The sequence below is a fragment of the Benincasa hispida genome, chromosome 8, assembly GCF_009727055.1.
Source record: "Benincasa hispida cultivar B227 chromosome 8, ASM972705v1, whole genome shotgun sequence".
NCBI lineage: Eukaryota > Viridiplantae > Streptophyta > Magnoliopsida > Cucurbitales > Cucurbitaceae > Benincasa > Benincasa hispida.
Window position 1 is genome coordinate 4,235,746 of NC_052356.1, and position 20,783 is coordinate 4,256,528.

The 20,783-nt window shown below is 40.8% G+C and overlaps 1 non-coding gene across 1 annotated transcript; it reads left to right on the forward strand.

Annotated features, from left to right (window-relative positions):
* Nucleotides 1–18,523: 18,523 nt before the first annotated feature.
* On the forward strand, nucleotides 18,524–18,623 carry LOC120084343. The gene has a single exon (XR_005483703.1). It is a non-coding gene; the product is annotated as a small nucleolar RNA R71 (small nucleolar RNA).
* Nucleotides 18,624–20,783: the final 2,160 nt, after the last annotated feature.

Below are 20,783 nucleotides of genomic sequence, written 5' to 3' on the forward strand. Positions count from 1 at the left end.
TTTCTCTTTCTCATCAAGAAGTAAATTTAGGGTTAAAAATCTTTTTGTCTCTAAACTTTTACGGAAGTATCAATAACGATTTAATTTCGTTTTCTTTCAATTTTGTAACAATTTAGTTCTTAATTTTAGAATGTAAACAAAATTAAAATCTTTTATATTAAAATTATTAACGATTTCATCCCTATATATAGTAAAAATAAATATTAAGATTTAATAAGATGTCATGCATAAGTAGATTGATAAACGAAATAGAGATCCAATATGTTTATAAATTACAAAGTCTATATCATTATATAATAGAAATTGGCATTAGATTTTGATGAAATTTTTTTATATTAAATTGGTACACATTTTTAAGTGCACATAGACAAAATTGTTACACTAAAAGGTATAGGAATTAAATTATATTACTACCTAATTGATGGTACATGAATAAATTGTAACAAACTAGATTCCAATGACTTAACTGTTACTTTCATGGAAGGTTAAAAGCAAAAATATTTTGTAATTAATATTTTGTAATTAAACCAAATATATTCTTTGTAATTTCAATGATCTAATTGAAGGAACTCTTATCAAAGAGTATCTATGAGTGGAAGCAAGATCATTCCAAAGTGATTGTGACAGAATTATCGCATTCACAATCAAACATACAAGTTATGTATTAACAACAAATTACAGCATGCTTTGAACTTTAAACAACAAAGAGAACAAGATACATACTAGTTGAAGATATCTTCTTCACAGAAATCTTGCTCTCGTCAATCCAACCAATCTCACTCTCGCTGAGATCGTCAAGGCAATCGCCCACCAAATCTCGCTGTCGTCTACCCACGAACGGACTCCTCATGAACAAGGCATTAGGGAAGACACCACCACTCGGAACCCTCGATATTCTCTGAGTGAGAATCCAGGAGGTGTGGGCTCTGTTGGATTTAGTAGAGGGAAGGAGGAAGGAACAATCGTTTACCACGACCAAGCAAGTGGGAGATATTGTGAGTCTATCTATAGATGGATGCTTGATCGTTTAGGTAAAGGTAGATGATCGTGTAATAAAAGGGGCTTCATCATATAGATGATCATTTAGTAAAACGCTCGGGCGCGCGATCACGCAAAAAATGCTAAACGATCGTTTAGGTAATTCTATGAGATCGTTTAGGAAATGCACGCGTGTACACGATCGTTTAGTAAACTTTGAGTTGTCGTGTATGCTCTCGGTTTGTTATGTGATAGGTAGTGTACTCAATCGGTGAGTGAATATCTGATCACTTGCAAAATGAAAACCATTTTCATTTTATCCTTCAGTTATGAAAACTGATTGCAACCTCCCACTATCTGATTGGGTTATTGAGAAAAAACTGCCACAATTATCTTATAATTGTTTAAATTAAATAATAAATATAATCATATTATATTTACAACATATGGTTTAATATCACATCATATGCAACATATGAACCACAGTCTTTTTCTCCTCCACTAGATATAAATCATATTTATATCATTTTCCTCCAGTTAATGTATCTCATACATCATGTCAAATATATCATATATAATTGACTAGTTCAATCATAATCGAACTCCCTCTTCTCAATTTGAACACTTCAAACTGACCCAAAAACTTATTCTTAACTTGAATCCATTGAGCTACCAAGAGAACCTTATGGACTTATGGCTCGAAGCTCCAATAGTACGTGAATAGCTGATTAAACAATTTAGCCACGAGATCCACCATCTGTTAACTGCCAGGCATTCCACTAAAGACCGACAGTTGCATTCTTCTCACCACAGATATATTTTTGTGTCCATCGGATATAACCAATCAATAGTACGATAACCCTTCATAAATGCTCGTAAGTACAGCTGGGCCAATTTACCGTTTTTCCCTTGTAGTCACATCTAACTTCTTAAGTACTATTGATCCCTCTAATGAACAATACAATATAGTCCTACTATGTGTGGAAACCTCCCAGGCCATGAAAAGGTGTGTGGCGCCACATCATTCAAGCTCCAGAATCAGCCTTTAAGGGAGCAATCTATCTACTTACCCCTGCTTCGAGGAAGAAGTGAATTCCATCTTGTGTAGCTGAGTTCCCAGCTCCCAAATCAGACAAATCCTCAAAGTGGTAGGTTTGAGTTGGCGATTTGGCCACTCGTACCCATGCAAACCAAAGGACCACCCTCAAATGCAGGAGTTCATAATTCACTTAAGATTGGGGTCATGTTACCTATAGTCATTTTAGTGAGGTGAAGTCTCTCTCAAGAACGACGTTATATAACAAGACTATAACACTTCGTGGTCCGGTCTTATACAAACTCCTTTGTATAGGACGCCCCACTTGCATGGCTTTACATGAATGATCAGGATCAGACCATCTGTAGCAAGTCACGACACTTGTAACTATTCTACAAAGCGGGCCGCATCTGTAGCATTATCAGGATAAGGTTTCCCTCCTATATCCATATACTACAGACCATTTTGGTTATCACTTAAAGCATGATCCACTTGTATATCTCCATATACATGCTTAAGTTACAATGACAACCAGGGATCTTAGTTTATTGGTTTGTGGTAAAACAATTAAAACATCCAATGTTTCATAGAGAATAGTGAAGAAAATATCATATATTATTACATCACAAGCATTTGTTCAATATATTGTTTACAAACTATAAGACCCAACGAGAGTTTAGGGCATCATCCCCAATAATCTTTCATTTTTCCTAAAGCGAGTGGGGTGTACAAACAACTAGTACAAAACAATAAACTAGGGCACTAAGGCCCAGTACAAAATATCTCCCACTTGCCCTAGGCTAGCTGCGGGCGATCCTTAGACCCATGTTTTGAAGGTGACCCTAAAACACTATAGTCATGAGAGTCTTCATAAATGGGTCAGCAATGTTATGCTCCGAAGCGATCTTCGTGACTATCACGTCCCCTCGATGCACTATCTCGCGGACGAGATGATACCTCTACTCTATATGTTTGTCACACTTGTGACTTCTAGGCTCCCTGGAGTTCGCCACAACACTATTATTGTCACAATAGAGAGTGATGGGCCTAGACATGTCTGGAACAACTTCCAGATCTGTCAGGAACTTCCGAAGCCAAACAGCATCCTTAGCAGCTTCACAAGCCACTACATACTCGGCCTTCATTAACCCCTGCTTAGTGCTTCACCACACTATTGCTCCTCCATTAAAAGTAAAAACTAACCCTGAAGTGGACTTCCTAGAGTCCTTATCAGTCTGAAAGTCAGAATCCATGTATCCAGTAAGGATCAAATCCCTAGTTCGATACACGAACATGTAGTCCCTCGTTCTCTAAAGATACTTGAGGATGTTCTTAACTACAGTCCAGTGGCCCTGTCCTGGATTAGACTGATACCTACTCATCTCCTCAACCTCTTTAGGCGTCTTAGGAGACATTTCTTTAGACAAAGTAACTCCATTCCTGAAAGGCAGTAGGCCCATTTTGAATTCTGCATGGTGTACTTGAGTAACATCTTGTCAATGTACGATGCCTGAGACAGTGTTAGCACTTTGTTCTTATGATCCCGAAAGATCTGTATACCAAGAACAAACTGAGCCTCTCCCAAATCTTTCATTTGGAATTGGGTCGTTAGCCAGTTCTTAATTGCAGTCAATAGTCCTATATCATTCCCAATAAGTAGGATATCGTCTACATACAACACAAGAAAAACTAGTGAATTGTTGATGATTTTCTTGTAGACACAAGGCTCATAAACATTTTGGTCAAAGTCATACGATTTGATCGCAGTATCAAATCGAATGTTCCAAGATCGAGTCGCCTGTTTCAGCCCATAAATGGACCGATTCAATTTGCAAACTTTTTGCTCTTGACCTTGGGCAATCAATCCCTCGGGCTGTACCATATAAATGGTCTCCTCAAGTTTGCCATTCAGAAAGGCAGTCTTGTCGTCCATTTGCCGAATTTCATAATTATAATAAGTGGTAATGGACGAGAGGATGCGGATCGACTTCAGCATGGTAACAGGAGAGAAAGTCTCCTCGTAGTCGACTCCCTCCACTTGGGTATAACCCTTTACTACAAGTTGAGCCTTGAAGGTTTGCACCTTTCCATCGGTACCCTGTTTCCTCTTATAGATCCATTTGCAACCTATAGGTCTTATCCCATCAGGCTGATCTACAAGATCCCATACTGAGTTTATGTACATTGACTCCATCTCGAGATCCATGACTTTGACCCATTCATCCCGGTCAACATCCTTTATTGCCTTCTGATAAGACAACGGATCCTAACGTCGCCATTGGCTACCATGGCCAAGATTTCTGTGAAGCCCATTTAGCGAATAGGTGGGTTTGCAATCCTCCCACTGTATCGAGGTTCCCTCAACTGTTGAGGTAGAATCAACCTACCAAATGAACGATCATCAACAACTCTTGTTGGTGAAGTAGGCCTTTCAACGACTCTTGTTGAAGTTTCAGTAGTTTCGTTGGAAAGCTCATGTAACACGATCTTACTACGTGGACTGTGCTTCCTAATATGATCCGCCTCCAGAAAGGTAGCATTTGTAGACATAAACACTTTGTTTTCTATCAGATCATAAAAGTAACCCACTCGTGTACCTTTGGGGTAGCCTACAAAGAGGCACAACCTCGACCGTGGTTCCAATTTCTTTGGATTAGCCTCAAACACATGTGCTGGGTAACCTCATATGTGGAAGTGATGTAAACTAGCTCTACGCCCGTTCCACAACTCCAGAGGTGATCTCACAACACTCTTAAAAGAAAAAGGAACACAGTTGAGTTATATACATTTGCAGTCTCCACTGCAAAAACCCTTTAAAAACGGGTCCAGTAAGGAAGCGGAACTCATCATCGACCAAACCATGTCCAACAAGGTTTTGTTTCTCCTTTCCGCTACACCATTCTACTGAGGTGTACCCGACGCTGAAAGTTGGGAAATGATTCCATGTTCTATCAAATAGTCCTAGAACCCCGAATCCAAAAACTTTTCATCTCGATCTGATCGAAGTATCTTAATCCGTCTATCCAATGCATTTTCAACTTCAGCCTTGAACTCTCTGAACTTTTCAAAGGATTCAGCCTTCCGTTACATCAAATAAACATACACATCCTTGGAGTAATCATCAGTAAAGTTGATGAAATACTCATAGCCTCCCCTGGCTCGCACATTCATCGGACCACAGAGGTCAGAATGCACTAACTCTAGAGGCGGGTCGATAACCTTTTCCAGTAAAAGGTCTTTTAGTCATCTTACCCTCAAGGCAAGATTCGCACACTGGTAAAGAATTTTCCTCTAACTTCTTTAGAAGTCCATTCTTCACCAACCTCTCAATCCTATTGAGATTGATGTGCCTTAATCGAATGTACCAAAGTTGGGCATTTTAATTTGGAGAAACACGTTGTGATGTTTCTTTTATGTTATGACGGTTTTAAACATCTCTATGTTATGGAGGGAACTCATTGGTAACGGCCTTAGCACATACAATTTATTTTCCAGATATGCTGTACATATTTCAACTCCATCTTTATGAATAAACACTTTATTCAATTGAAATTCAAGAGTATATTTACACTGTAACAAGCACTTTATAGAAATTAAATTCCTTTTCAACTCAGGAACTATATAAACATCATATAAAACAAGAAATTTCTTTTGTAAAGTCAACTGGATTACTCCCACTGCCACAACTGAGACGATGTGTCTCGTGCCTACTCGCATCGTCATCTCCCCATCCTTCAGCTGCCGTCGGGATCTAATCCCCTGAAAAGAAGGACAAACATGATTAGTTGCGCTGAAATCAATAACCCAGGCAGAATCATCCTTCTCCACTAAACAAGTTTCCAAAACTAGTAAATCATATTTACCTTGTTTTGCTTTAGCCTTGGCCTTAGCCTTGGCTGCCATCTTCTCTTTCAACCAGTGAGGAAAATTCCTCTTCCAGTGCCCGTCCTAGTTGCAGTGGAAACACTTTGCCTTGTCAACCTGCGCTGGACACCTACCTTGTTGGACGACAGGCTGTGGGTTAGTAGGTGCCTTCCCCTTCCCCTTACCACCATTCTTCTTCTTCCACTTGGTAGTGTTAGAAGTAGAAGGTGCAACTTCATTCCAGAGGTTGAACCTTGATGGAACGTCTTTGAAGATGAAGCAACATTTTCCTCACCTCCCCTCTTCTCCTTACTTTTCAGTAAGGATTGGAATATCTGCTACTCGTTGAGGAGAGTTGTAAGGGGTATAGTCCACTTTGTTCAGAATCGCATTGTTGACAAAATGCAGGAAGCTATTCGGCAACGAATGCATGATTATGCTAAACTGGCTACCCTTATCGATCCTAGACCCATTCGTCTCTGCCACATTGAAATGGATCATCATGTTAAGCACGTGTTCACGAATAAAGGTGCCTTCCTCTATTTTGGAGTTGAAGATGTATTTAAGAGCCTCGTGCTTGAGCTGTCCAGATGGTTGTCTAAACATCCCCCACAGGGACTCCATGATCTCACGCGATGAGACCATGGGCTCATGCTTCTTGGCCAAAACGTCATTAAGACTGGCCAAGATATAGGCTCAAGCCTTCTCATTCGCCCGTGTCCAACGCTCATAGGACTCCCGAACATTTTGAGTGGCGTTAGGAGGTGGAATAGAAGGATACTCCTTCGTAAGGACGAATGTGAGATCATCGATGATCAGTATTATTGTGATCGTGTGTTTCCAACTAGAGTAATTCTCGCCAGTCAATTTGTCGGCACTAAGTAGAGCTAATGTGGCAGTGGCCATTAAAACGTTGTTGAAAATAGAACAAACTTAATAAGTCTATGCATAACCACATTCTAACACCAATTTTAGTTTTAGCAAAATAGTTTCTAAGTATCCTAAGTGAAAAAGACTTCTATTTCGCAATAATGCCCCAGTGAGGCAAGACAAACGTCACCGGTGGGGTGATCAGATGCCCTTTCACTAGGATGAGACACTTTTAACCATTAGGTAGAAACAACTCTTGTAACTGCACCTAACATTCACCATTCGTTCGGTCCAGAACTATTAACCCTTAACAATTCCGCGTAAGTCTAACTCCTCGTTTTCGGTTCTAGAGTCCCGCTCTAATGCGTCCACCGAGGGAAAAAGCATATTAGGACAAAAGATTAAAGGACCTTATCCTATACAGGAGATCAGATAAAGAAATGTGTAAAACTGCCATCCTATAGGGGGACACTCCCAGGGTGCCTTGAGGCGATGCACAAAAACCTTATCCAATCTAACAAGAGAGACCTTGGGATATGCTGTCGCACTCCCGCTCCCACTTACTATGAATATTCTCTCCGTCCACCTTGATATTGACCTACCCAAACACCATCCTTTAGAGGGACACTCCCAAGGTGCCACGAGGTCGAGGATAGATCTCACGGTGTGGACAATAAAGGGAAAAACGCAAAGAGGTTTAAATGAAGTATCAGATACCCAAGTACCTCCCATTGAATGTTCTACCTAGGGGTTCATTAACTTAGTCCATCCAGCTACTGATTTTAATCTAAGTCAGTTTAATCTACTAAAAAATAACTCTTGTCTTTGAAATTAAACAAGTTCAAGTAGTCACATTAAACTTTTTAATGGATTGTCCTCAAATTTACATGCATACATCAAATCTATCTAATTCACATTTTCAGGTATATTTCTGTTCGTTGCTATCGTGATTCGAGCTGGGAGTGTATTGTATAAAATAAATTGGAAAAATAAGTTCTAAGTATAAATGATGCGTTGATGCTTTGATGCGTTTATGTAGTTGTAACACGTTGGTGCGTTAAGGATGTGCAACAGAACGCACGACACTTCTTCTATTGACGTTCAAGTTTTCCTAATCCAGACCCAAGTATGAATCCAGTTTAGATTTCTGGTAAGTCCAGGGTCGAACTTAGGGATTCAGTTAAACTAACGCAAACCTTGCGTTGTAGCTATTGTAGGGGTTTCCTAAATGTATGAGAGAAATATGTTATTTACACTAAAGTGTTGTGCTTATGCAAGAAGATACAAAAGAGTTGAGTAGTGAGTGATGAATCATGCGAAAATGGATTTTAATGTAAGTGGTATACGTCAATCTAAGATGAATGTGCACAAGCCAGAGTGTGATGTGGATAAGATGGGATGATTTGCTTATCTTTGTTTATGCGTTAGACTTTATTCAACACTTCTCAATGTGAATAACATACAAAACCTATTCTAGGATGCATGCGTCTAACACAGAATGCAATAGACACCAGTAAGTCTATCTCAAGATGTACTAGGCGTCCTACTTGATGCTAGCTTATCTATTCTTTCGAATAATCTAAGTTAAGGATGCTTTCACCAATTGATCAAGTCAGCTGAAGCGTTTGAAATGAGATTTTGCATAAAGTATAAATGCATTCAACGTAAACAAGAAATAAACAATGGCAAGTGTGATGGATCAAATATATGAATTTATAAAGAAGCAAATTGTCTTTACAAAAGCAATATTCAATCAAATGAAATGAAAGAGATAGATGAGATGAAAGGAACTGAGTCAAGCCACAGAGTACAATCTCTTGTATCTCTTTGGCTCAATTCTGTTGTGTACAATCACTTGTATAGGAGTTAGACGAAGTGTCTTTCTCAAGCTTGGCTTCCTCCGCTCCCTGACCAACGGTGGTGGTGGTTTTCAACCCTTCTGATCATCTTGGCACCATAGCACAACTTCTAAAGAACTACAACTATGACTACACTATTATAGAGAGTGAGAATATTGATAAATTTCTATCTATGTATATGTCTCTCTGGAGGGACTTCATCTATTTATAGGCGTTGGTCATCTCCACTTGGTGATGGGCAACATTAAAGTCCATGCCCTGGTCAGCCGCCTGACACTCAGATGATTTTCAGACGCCTCCTGCTGCAGGTGCCCATACTTGCAAGTGGTGATTTGACACAAACAGCCTGCATCAATGAATCTTCTCTTCATTGAATTCCCTCCGACGCATGGCCCATGCGTTAGAACTTTTTCCTGCGACACTTCTTACTCATGCGTTAGCTTCTTGTTGAAATCCTACAATATAACGCGTTAGTGCCGCAGTATTTAGTAATAAAACTTCTTTTGCATGAGTTTGCTAATTTTTGAGTAATTCCATGTGTTTCTTCTAAAAATGAGGAGAATTTATCATTAAAAACCTTAGTTGTTTCAACTTAAGAGCAAAAATAACTTGTATTTCTACAAGTTATCACCACCCCCAAATTTGAACAATGCTTATCCTCAAGCATTCCAAAATAATTCTTTGTTATCTCCCTTGTTTTAAGTGTGCAGAGTTCGCCTCTCATCATATTCAGTCATAAGCTTGAGATAAGAGTTTGGAAAATGTAACTTAAATTGACTCTTTTCTAAAAGGAATAATGTTTAGTTTCAGATGCAGTAGACCTTTTATCAACAACTCCTTTCGTTTCTCAATATATTCCCGTTTTTTTCTAAACCAACAATGCGTTAGATGCTCTTTTTAAGATAAATGCCATATAAAAGAAAAAATTATGAATTTTCAATTACCCATGCGTTGTTCTAGGTCTGTCTCTTATACACATCTAGATGTGTATAAGAGACAGGAGTTAGATGCTCTTTTTAAGATAAATGCCGGATAAAAAGAAAAAATTATGAATTTTCAATTACCCATGCGTTGTTCCAAGTATCCCACTTTCGTTTTGGCTTGCCCCCACGGGTGTCATGCGAGCATCCAACTATGGGTGAGAACCCTTCACAACTAAACTCATATCTAATATTCATGCGTTTCAAGATATAATTTCTTTAGACTAGATAGAGGAGTTCTATGGGACGCATTGGTCTAGGTATCCCACTTTCGTTTTGGCTTGCCCCCACGGGTGTCATGCGAGCATCCAACTATGGGTGAGAACCCTTCACAACTAAACTCATATCTAATATTCATGCGTTTTAAGATATAATTTCTTTAGACTAGATAGAAGAGTTCTATGGAACGCATTGGTCTAGGAGACTTAACTTCATTTTGGCTTGCCCCCACGAGTGTCATGTGAGCATCCAACTATGGCTAAGTGCCTATTCCAACTTTTCAACTCATGCCATTTTGGGGTTTTTCCTTTTGAAGTAATGACAGAGGAGTTGCATTTAACATTTTTCTTATTTTGTTCCCTTTCTTTTTTATGTACTCGTTTGATGCGTCTTAACTCGGATTTCCCTCATCTCTAAATTTGGAGATGAGCTAAATCCTCATTGCTAAAAGAGAAACAAAATTTCGAAAAGGCTTTGAGAGTCCGAAAGGAGTTTTGAATTAAAGCTTGCATGCGTTAGAAAGAAAACATGTAGTCTTTTTACAGAAGTTTAGGCCTTGTTGGTTTTCCTAACGCCTACTCTATACTTTAGATTTCATATTGTTGATATCAATGAGGTCAGGCAAAGCATAAGACTTAGAAAATATGTAAAGAACAAAAATAAAGTATGCTAAGGTCAAACGCAAGGAACAAAATGATAGAAATTTCTCATTCATTTTCATGGAATAACATAGAATAAACAAGCAAGTCAAACTAATACAAAAGATCAAATAAATCAAAATACAAAAATAACCCAATACCCCAAAACTTCATTGTGCAGGCACGTCATCCCTGCGTTCTTCTCTAGGGTCTTCATCCATAAAGTGCAAAGGGTTTCTAAGATGGGCAGGCAATGGAGGTAGGGCAAACATTCCAACCAAGACCTGATTGATGTACTGCGTTGTATAAACGAATTGGTCTTGCATCCGTCTTGTTTGTTGCCTTAGGTAGTCTCTTAGAACCCGATTTTGTTGCTGAAGACCTTTGATAGACACGACCAATGGTCTAAGTTGATCACTGATGAAAGTTTTCAACTCTTCAAGGTCAGTACTACGTTGAGGTGGTGTTGGTTCTTCACTTCTTCCAACTGGGTCTTCAAAATTTGCTGCGTTGCTCGATCCTAACCCAGTTGGTTCAAAGATAGTTGGAGGAGGCACAAAATTTGGAATTGGACTTGGTGAGGGCGAAGGAAGGGAACAATGGATGTCCTTATCTATGTTAGTAGGTTCTTGATGCGTTTGATCAAGACTCCCTTTTGGTGGGGCCATTGGTGAGTCATGGAGGGTAAGGTTGAGGCTTGGGCATGTTTCTTCATCCATAAGTTCAACCTCTGCTTTATAATCTTCATGCACTGAAGCTTCATCGCTGTGTTCAACTATCTGGACGCATCTTCTTTTGGGAGCGCGTTTAGATGATCGAGGTCTAGTTAGTACTTCTTTGGAAGGTAAAGCAGGCTGATGCGGCGAACCGTGAAGTAAAGGCCTGACTAACTTGATATCCATTAGACCGTCGATCTCTTTATGATCATCCCTCAGAGGGATGCCCCTGCGTTCACATAGTGCACAGATCAGCCATGGGAAGTAGAATTGTCCTCGTGGTTTGGTCTTGATGGCCTTGATCTGATCCCTTATTATTCTTCTAACATCTAAAGGGATGCACTGCATGATACAATAGGTAGCCAAGACGCATTCCTTTGACAGTGTTTCATCATGCATTGAAGGCATGATGCTCATCTTGATCAGATAGTACCATAGATTCGCGTCTGGATTTAAGTTCCTGGAAGCTAGCATCTTTGCTCCATTTCTAGATGTTTGCCACTTGCTTCCAAGCTTGGTTACCACTTTTAACGCATCTTCAAGTTGGCTCGGCATTGGTTGCTCCAAGATGTAGTTGCGTTCTGCGTCCGGATTACTATCGATGTTGAACACTTCATTAATCTTGTCGGCTGAGCAGCGCACTAATACCCCATCAACAAAGGCTATATTCTTCTCCATATCAAACTTACTATTGTAGAACATGCGGACGAGGTTGGGCCAAATACGTGTGTACCCAACGCAGAACTGACTCCAACCCATTGCGTTTATGGTTTCCGTTATGTATACTGACAGTGGGTGGTGCTCGAGAAAGAAGCTTTCTCTACAAGTATATCACTGAATTGGTACTTTCTTCCCGAGGTCTTCTTAGGTAACGTGTCGGTTACCTTGTGTTTGCCCGCCGTATGTTCCTTGGCTTCCCGTGCTAGCTCTCTCAATTGATTCTCCAATTCTCTTTAGAGAGCTGTCTTCCTTCGCCCTTGTCTTGCAGGCTGATAGTCTTCCAAGTCCTTCTCTAACGCGTCGTGCCTTGAGCAAGTCCCACGCGTTGCATCCTCAGGATCAGATGCTGATTGCTCATCTTCTTCCTCCAAGATTAATTTTCTTTTCCTTGTAACTCTCTTTTCTTTTGAGGGCCCTTCATTTGCGTCAGTTTGGCGTGATTGAGATGCGTCTGGGCCAATTCTCCCTTCTTCTCCATCTTCTTCTTCTAATTCTGCTTCGAGCATCATAGTGTACCGCTCCGCTTCGTCCAATTCAAGTGATGCGTTAGGTGGGTCGGAACGCATCACTTGCTTTTCCTCTTGGCCTTGATTGGAGGCTTACCAAAATGGCACCAAACACTTCATGCTCGTGCCAGTCGAGTCCAATTCCGCCAACTCTTCAAGGGTTACGCTCTAACGCAAGACTGTCAGAGGGGGGTCTAGATGGAGTAAAAGAAGGGGTGCCTGCTGGGGTATGAAGACGACCCAGGTGATGATATGACGATGGGTGATTGCGGCGGTTGGCTTGATGTGTCTGATTCGACTGAGTAGATGGTGGCTAAGGGGTGGATTGAAAGTGGGGGCGGTGGACGCACTGGTGATAGGGCATTGTGAAGGTAGGCTGGAAGTGGGTCATGCATTGCACCCACCGGAGTTATGTTAGGAATGAATAGTGGTGGGGCAGGCTTGGTGTATGGCTTATTGGCAGCCATAGATGATGGACGCTGCCTCGGTTTCGATGGAGTTTTGGGCTTTGGCTTAGGGGTAGCTTTGGGTTTTGGTTGAGGAGTCTTGGCAAGAAGGGTTGTAATGGCTTTAGTGGTTTTAGAAGGAGGTTTTGTGGGTGTTGTGGTAGGCTTCGACCGAGACGGTCACTGGGAGGTGGAGGTTGCTCCACCATGCATAGGTTTAATTTGGATAGAGGGTTTTGAGGTTTTTCGAGGGCTTGGGGGAGGTGAAGTCGAAACAGACGAGGAGGAGTAGGAACTTATCGGTGAGTCATTTTCGAAGCTCATGGTTTGGTTCTAACTATCAGATGAAGACGACATTATGGCTGGAGAAACGTTTGAGCAGATTGGCAGTGAGGGAAAACGAGAGGGCGCTAGGGTTTTCTTTTTCTTTTCATAGAGGCTCGGGTGGGAAATGAGGAAGAAGAAGAAAACGAAGCATTTTGGTCTTTTTATAGGCAGGGGAGAGAAAGTGAGGTGATGTCAGGTGGCGCCTGACGTCCGTAGTAATGCGAAATTGAAGGAATGTTCTTGGGTTTCTAAGCACTCGAGTGCTTTGTATTTTCGAGACGTGTTACTTCAACTGGACCATGGTTTAGACTTAAATCTGACGCGTTCGTTATTCTCATCCTGATTATACAGAATTTTTTTTTTAAAAAAAAAAACAAGTAAAATTTTTAACTATGAAGGCAATAACAAAGAACAATCAATCTTAAAACATAGACAAACAAACAAACAAACCAACAAACTCAAACGCGTTGGTAAAATACATAATGCAAAAAGAGTAAGGAAAGAGGAAGCATCCCTAGAATGTATATCGATGCGAACGCAGGGATGCTTCGATGCGGGCCTCAACTGGCTTCGCGTAGTGCGAGAGATGACTTTTGACGTTCCATGCCATCTTCAAAGTATGACTTTTCTCTTTGGCCATTTACTTTGAACGCGTTGGTGCCATCTTCCTGTGTTAATTCCACTACTCCATATGGAAAGACTGGCTTAATGATGAATGGTCCTAACCACCTGGATTTTAACTTCCCTGAGAACAAACGCAAACGTGAATTGAACAATAGAACTTTTTGGCCAACAACAAGCTCTTTCTTACTGATGCGTTGGTCGTGTCAACGTTTTTTCTTCTCCTTGTATAGCTTGTTGTTCTCGTATGCGTTCAATCGCCCCTCCTTAAGCTCATTGAGCTGAAGTTTGCATTGATCGTCCGTGGCGTCCAAGTTCAAATTTATCTTCTTAACTGCCTAAAAAGCCTTGTGCTCCAACTTTAAAGGTAAGTGACAAGCCTTTCCAAATACTAGAGAGTATGGAGACATACCTATGGGTGTCTTGTAGGTAGTCCTGTAGGCCTAGAGCGCTTCATCCAGCCTCTGTGCCCAGTCCTTCCGCGATGCGTTGACAACTTTCTCTAGGATAGATTTGATTTCTCGATTGGATACTTTAGATTGACCATTTGTTTGTGGGTGGTAAACGGTAGCGATCTTGTGCCTAACATTATATTTGGCAAGTAATTTAGAAATGATTCGATTAAGGAAGCGTACCTTCGTCACTTATCAGGGCTCTTGGTGTTCCAAAGCATGTGAAGATGTTCCTGGTAAGAAACTTAGAGACAGTGGACGCATCATTTCTAGCACAAGCTATTGCTTCTACCCACTTTGACATATAGTCTACTGAAAACAAGATATACTATTGGCCGCCGGACAGGGGAAAAGGTCCCATAAAATCAATACCCCAAACATCAAAAAGCTCAACTTCGAGAATATTGTTCAAGGGCATTGGGTCCCTTGAAGAAATATTCCTAGTGTGTTGGCAGGGGTCATAATTATGAACAAACTCCCTCACGTCTTTGAAGTGGGTAGGCCAGAAGTATCCGCTTTGAAGGACCTTTGCAGCGGTTCTTTGCCCACCAAAATTCCCTCCGTAAGAAGAGTTATGACACTCGGCCAAGATGCGTTATGTCTCCTCCTCCGGAACGCATCAACGCATTATGGAGTTAGGGCCTTGTTTATTGAGAAACGGTTCATCCCAAAAATAAAATTTGTTGTCATATACTAACCGTTTCTTTTGCTGAGAGTTGAAGTTCCTAGGGAATTGCTTGGTAGTTAAGTAATTGACTATGTCCGCGTACCAAGGTTCCCTACCTTCAACTCTAAACAGGCTTTCACCAGGAAATGCGTCTTTGATTTCATTTTCTTGATCTTGCATTTCCTGATTTTCTTACCTGGACAGGTGGTCAGCCACCTGATTCTCGATTCCCTTTCTGTCCTGAATATCAATATCAAATTCCTGTAATAGTAGCACCTATCTTATTAATCTTGGCTTCGCGTCCTTCTTACTCATCAGGAACTTTATGGCTAAGTGATCTGTTTAGATGGTGGTTGACGCACCAACTAGATAAGATTTGAACTTCTCGATGCCAAACACTACAGCCAACATTTATTTTTTCGTGGTCGTGTAGTGTTCCTGAGAGTCATTCAGTGTCTTGGACACGTAAGAGATGGAATGTATCAAATTTCCTTTCTTCTGCCCTAACATTGTTCCTACTACAACATCGCTCGCGTCGCACATGAGAATAAAACGCTGCGTCCAATCCAGTGCTATTAGTACCGGGGCTGTAAACGCGTCAGAGCAGTCTTCATCGAAATCATAGGGCCGGTTCGCCTCTAGTAATGTGCTCAGAGGTTGCGCAATTTGAGAAAATCCTTTAACGAACCTTTGATAGAAGCCAGCATGCCCTAGAAAACTTCGTAGAGCTTTAACATTTGATGGTGGTGGAAGTTTAGTCTTCATCGAAATCATAGGGCCGGTTCGCCTCTAGTAATGTGCTCAGAGGTTGCGCAATTTGAGAAAATCCTTTAACGAACGTTCGATAGAAGCCAGCATGCCCTAGAAAACTTCGTAGAGCTTTAATATTTGATGGTGGTGGAAGTTTAGCTATGACATCTTTCTTGGCTTCATCTACTTCCATTAGATACTTTGTGGCCTAAGAAAATTCATTCAGTCACCATGAAGTGACATTTTTCCCAATTTAGCACAAGGTTTGTTTCCTCGCATAGAGCGAGGATGGCCTCCAAATTATCTAAGCATGATTGGAATGAGTCTCCAAAGACTGAGAAATCGTCCATGAAGACTTCAAAGGTCTTCTCCAAGAAGTAAGAGAAAATAACCATCATACACCTTTGGAATGTTCCAGGTGCGTTACACAGCCCAAAGGGCATGCGCCTGAACGCAAATGTTCCAAAGGGACAGGTAAATGTTGTTTTCTCCTGATCTTCTGGGTCAATCAAAATCTTGTTATAACCAGAGTATCCATCAAGAAAGCAATAAAATTCTTTGCCAGCAAGTCTGTCAAGCATTTTGTCAATGAAAGAAAGGGGGAAGTGGTCTTTCTTAGTTGTCACGTTGAGCTTCCTATAGACCATACAGATGCGCCAGCCTATGACAGTCCTCGAAGGTATGAGCTCATTATTACCATTGACTATCACAGTTGTTCCCTCTTTCTTGGGAATGCATTAGACTGGCCTTACCCAGCTACTGTCAGATATAGGATAGATCACCTTCGCGTCCAACCATTTTAGGATTTCTTTCTTAACCACTTCCTTCATTATGGGGTTCAACCTTCTTTGAGGCTCAATCGATCCTGACTTCCCTTCTTCCAGCCTGATCTTATTCATGTAATAAGATGGGTTGATGCCATGGATATCCGCTAGTGTCCAACTTATTGCACGCATGTGCTTTTTCAGCATCTGTAAGAGAGAGTACTCGGTAGGCTCAGTAAGATTCGCGAAAATGATCACAGGTAAAGTTTTGTTTGTTTCGAGGAAGGCATATTTCAAGTGACTAGGTAACGGTTTCAACTCAAGTTCTGGTGGTTCCTCTAGTAATGGATGCGTTGGTTTCATCCGCCGCTCACTCAGACTTGGCGGCTCAAATTCTTTCATGTTCTCCTCCAACGCAAGGACCTCGCATACATGGGTCTCTACTTCAGGAAACTCTATACTGCTAAGTTGACAATCTTCACGATCTGGGAACTTTAATGCGTTTAACACATTAAACTTCACCTCTTGATTGTCTACGCGCATAGTTAATTCTCCTTTATGCACGTCGATTAAAACTTTCCCAGTAGCTAAGAAGGGGCGTCCAAGGATAATTGGTACATCCTTGTCCGCTTCATAGTCCAAGATAATAAAGTCTGCTGGGAATATGAAGTTGTCAACCTTTACCAGAACGTCTTTAATCTTTCCTTCAGGGTACTTAATCGTTCTATCAGCGAGTTGAAGAGTAACAGAAGTGGGTTGTACTTCACCAATTCCCAGTTTCTTAAAGATTGAGAGTGGCATGAGATTAATGTTGGCTCCCAAATCACACAACGCATGTCCCACATCCAATCCTTCTATCGAGCAAGGAACAGTGAAGCTTCCAGGTCCTTCTGTTTCTTGGTTAGACTATTGCTTACTAATGTGTTGCAATCCTGCGTTAGCGCGATTACTTCCGTCTCGCTGACTCTTCTTTTCGTTGTCAAAATGTCCTTAAAAAATTTGACATATGTTGGCATTTGCTCCAAGGCCTCTATAAGTAGAATGTTCATATGCAATTGCTTCAGGAGCTCAATAAAGCGCTTGAATTGTTGTTCATCATTCTTCTTCATCAACTGTCTAGGGAATGGTGCGTTCAGTGGCACTGCAAATTTTCCCGCATTAGACGTACTTAGTTCTGAATGGCTTGTGGTCTCAGGCATTCTTTCTTCTTGATCTTCTACTGCCACTAAATGTGTGTTGCGTTCTTTTGAAGGACTGCTGTTTTTTTGGATTCATTCTTCTTTCTTCAAGAGCTTTTCCACTTCGCAACGTCACCGTGTGACATTGCTTCTTTCCATTGTTGTTCCTAGATGTTTCAGTGTTACTAGGTAGAACTCCAGGTTGCTTGTTTTTCAACTCGCTCGCCATTTTCACTACCTGTATTTCTAGGTTTCTGATAGACGACATCTGGCTTTTCAACAACGCGCCATTTTGGGTTATGTACTCCTTTAATAGGTTCTCAAGTAGAGATCCTGAGTTCGACGCCTATCCTCCTCTATTAAAGGACTATTGATGTTGCTGATGCGTTGGTTGAAATTCAGGCGGCGGTTCTTGCCTTTGCTGTTGATTCGCCCTTGGGTAGTGTTCCTGATGATTTCCTCTTGTCCAAGAAAAATTTGGATGGTTTCTCCATCTAGGATTATATGTATTGGAAAATGGGTTGTTTTTTAATGAAGCATACTGACTGAGGATTGTGTGGGCAATCAGCATAGGAGTGAGGATCTCCACAGTCCACACAGCTAACCATGGGCTACCTGAACGCTTCTACTTGATTCATCTTCTACTGATTTGTTACGTTTCCTCGCGATATGTTCTGCAAAAGGCTGGTCATCGTAGCCACTTGTGCAGAAAGTGTGGCTATTGCATTGGAATCGATAGAATTAACATTCTGAGATATCTTCTTGTTGTCAGTTCTTCCCTCATACATATCGTCCACCCATTCCATGTTGTGCTTAGAAATGTGGTCAAATATCTCTTTAGCCTCAGTGTAAGATTTATCCATAATTCCTCCAGCTTCCGCTGCGTCGGCTACCATCTGTGATGCTCTATTCAATCCACCATAAAAAGTCTCCATCATGATTTGGGCAATTTTTGACCAATCCCTTAAAACGCTCCCATGCGACGCTTAAGGTCTCAGCTTCTTCTTGTTCAAAGTTCATAATCTCTCGATGCCTCCTCGTGTTGGTGGTAGGTGGGAAGTATTTTTGCATAAATTTCTCCACCAACTTCTCCCAGGTGGTGATTTCACCAGGCTCTAGTGAACTTAACCATTGTTTTGCGTCATCACGCAAAGAATAGGGGAACAAAGACAGCCTGATCGCTTCTGGGGTGATTCTAGGAATCACAAATGAATTACACGTTTCCAGGAAACGCTTCATGTGCGCGTGAGGATCTTCACCACGACCACCCCCAAATTGTCCAGCAGTATAGAGCATTTGAAGCATTACAGATTTCATCTCGAACCTCGTCCCATCTGGCGTTGGGTATATGATTCCTGGAGAGAAATCATATAGTACAGGGGACGTGTACTCCCTCGTGGGACGCGTGCTACTATTCGCCATTAGCATCAAATTTTGTGCAACATGAGCTAGTTGTTGATCTAAGTTCTGATTTGCCTGATTGTCCGCCATTGCTTGTTGCCTGTTCTGTTGTCTGAGAAATTGCTGCCTTAACCTTTAACGACGATTAGATTGGTTTCTATGTCGGAAGGTCTTTTCAATCTCGAGGTCGTATATGAGTTCAGGAGTGCTCTCCCTACTCATAAACGTTCACAAGCTTAGGCTTAACTTGTAATACTCCCTCGACTGAAGTGTTCCTACAAAAGATACAAATGAAATTTCTGGTTAGTCTTATTTCTGAATCCTCGGCAACGGCGCCAAAAACTTGTTCGTTGCTATCGTGATTCGAGCTGGGAGTGTATTGTATAAAATAAATTGGAAAAATAAGTTCTAAGTATAAATGATGCGTTGATATGCTTTGATGCGTTTATGTAGTTGTAAAACGTTGGTGCGTTAAGGATGTGCAACAGAACGCACGACACTTCTTCTATTGAGTTCAAGTTTTCCTAATCCAGACCCAAGTATGAATCAGTTTAGATTTCTGGTAAGTCCCAGGTCGAACTTAGGATTCAGTTAAACTAACGCAAACCTTCGCGTTGTATGCTATTGTAAGGGGTTTCCTAAATGTATAGGAAAATATGTTATTTACACTAAGTTTGTCGCTTATGCAAGAAGATACTAAAAGAGTTGAGTAGTGATGATTGAATCATCGAAAATGGTATTTTAATTAACGTGTATACGTCCAATCTAAGATGAATGTGCACAAGCCGAGTGTGGAATGTGGATAAGATGGATATTTGCTTAATCTTTGGTTATGCGTTAGACTTTATTTCAACACTTTCTCAATGGAAACATACAAAACCTATTCTAGGATGCATGCGTCTAACACAGAATCAAAGACACAGTAAAGTCTATCTCAAGATGTACTAGGCGTCCTACTTGATGCTCTTATCTATTCTTCGAATAATCTAAGTTAAAGGAATGCTTTCAACCAATTTATCACAGTCCAGCTGAAGCGTTTGAAATGAGATTTTGCATAAAAGTATAAATGCTTCAACGTAAACATGAATATAAACAATGGCAAAGTGTGATGGAATCAAATATATGAATTTATAAGAAACAAATTGTCTTTACAAAGCAATATTCAATCAAATGAATGAAGCGATATGAAGATGAAAGGAACTAAGTCAAACGCGCAGGTACAATCTCTTGTAATCCTCTGTTGGCTCAATGGTGCTTTGGTACAATCACTTGTATAGGATTGGACGAAGTGTTTTCTCAGTTGGCCTTCCTCGCTCTCGTGGTCGGCAGTGGTGGTGATTCTCACCCTTCTGATCTCTCTGGCACCAATAGACAGCTTCTAAAAACTATAACAATGACTACACTATATACAAAGATGAGAATCTTGATAACTTTTTCTATCTATTTATATGTCTCTTCTGGAGGATTCATCTTTTATTGGCGTTGGTCATCTCCACTTGTTGATTGGGCAACATGAAAGTCATGCCCTGTCACCACCTGACACTCAGAAGCTTTCAGACGCCGCCTACTGAAGTGCACATATGCAAGTGGTGGATTTGACACAAACAACCTGCATCATATATCTTCTTTGCGTTGAATTCCTCCGACGCATGGCCCAATGCGTTAGAACTTTTCTGCCACACTTCTTACTCCATGCGTTAGCTTCTTGTTGAATCCGCAAATATCAGCGTTATTGTCGCAGTATTTAGTCATAGAACTTCTTTTTACATAGTTTGCTAATATTTGAGTAAT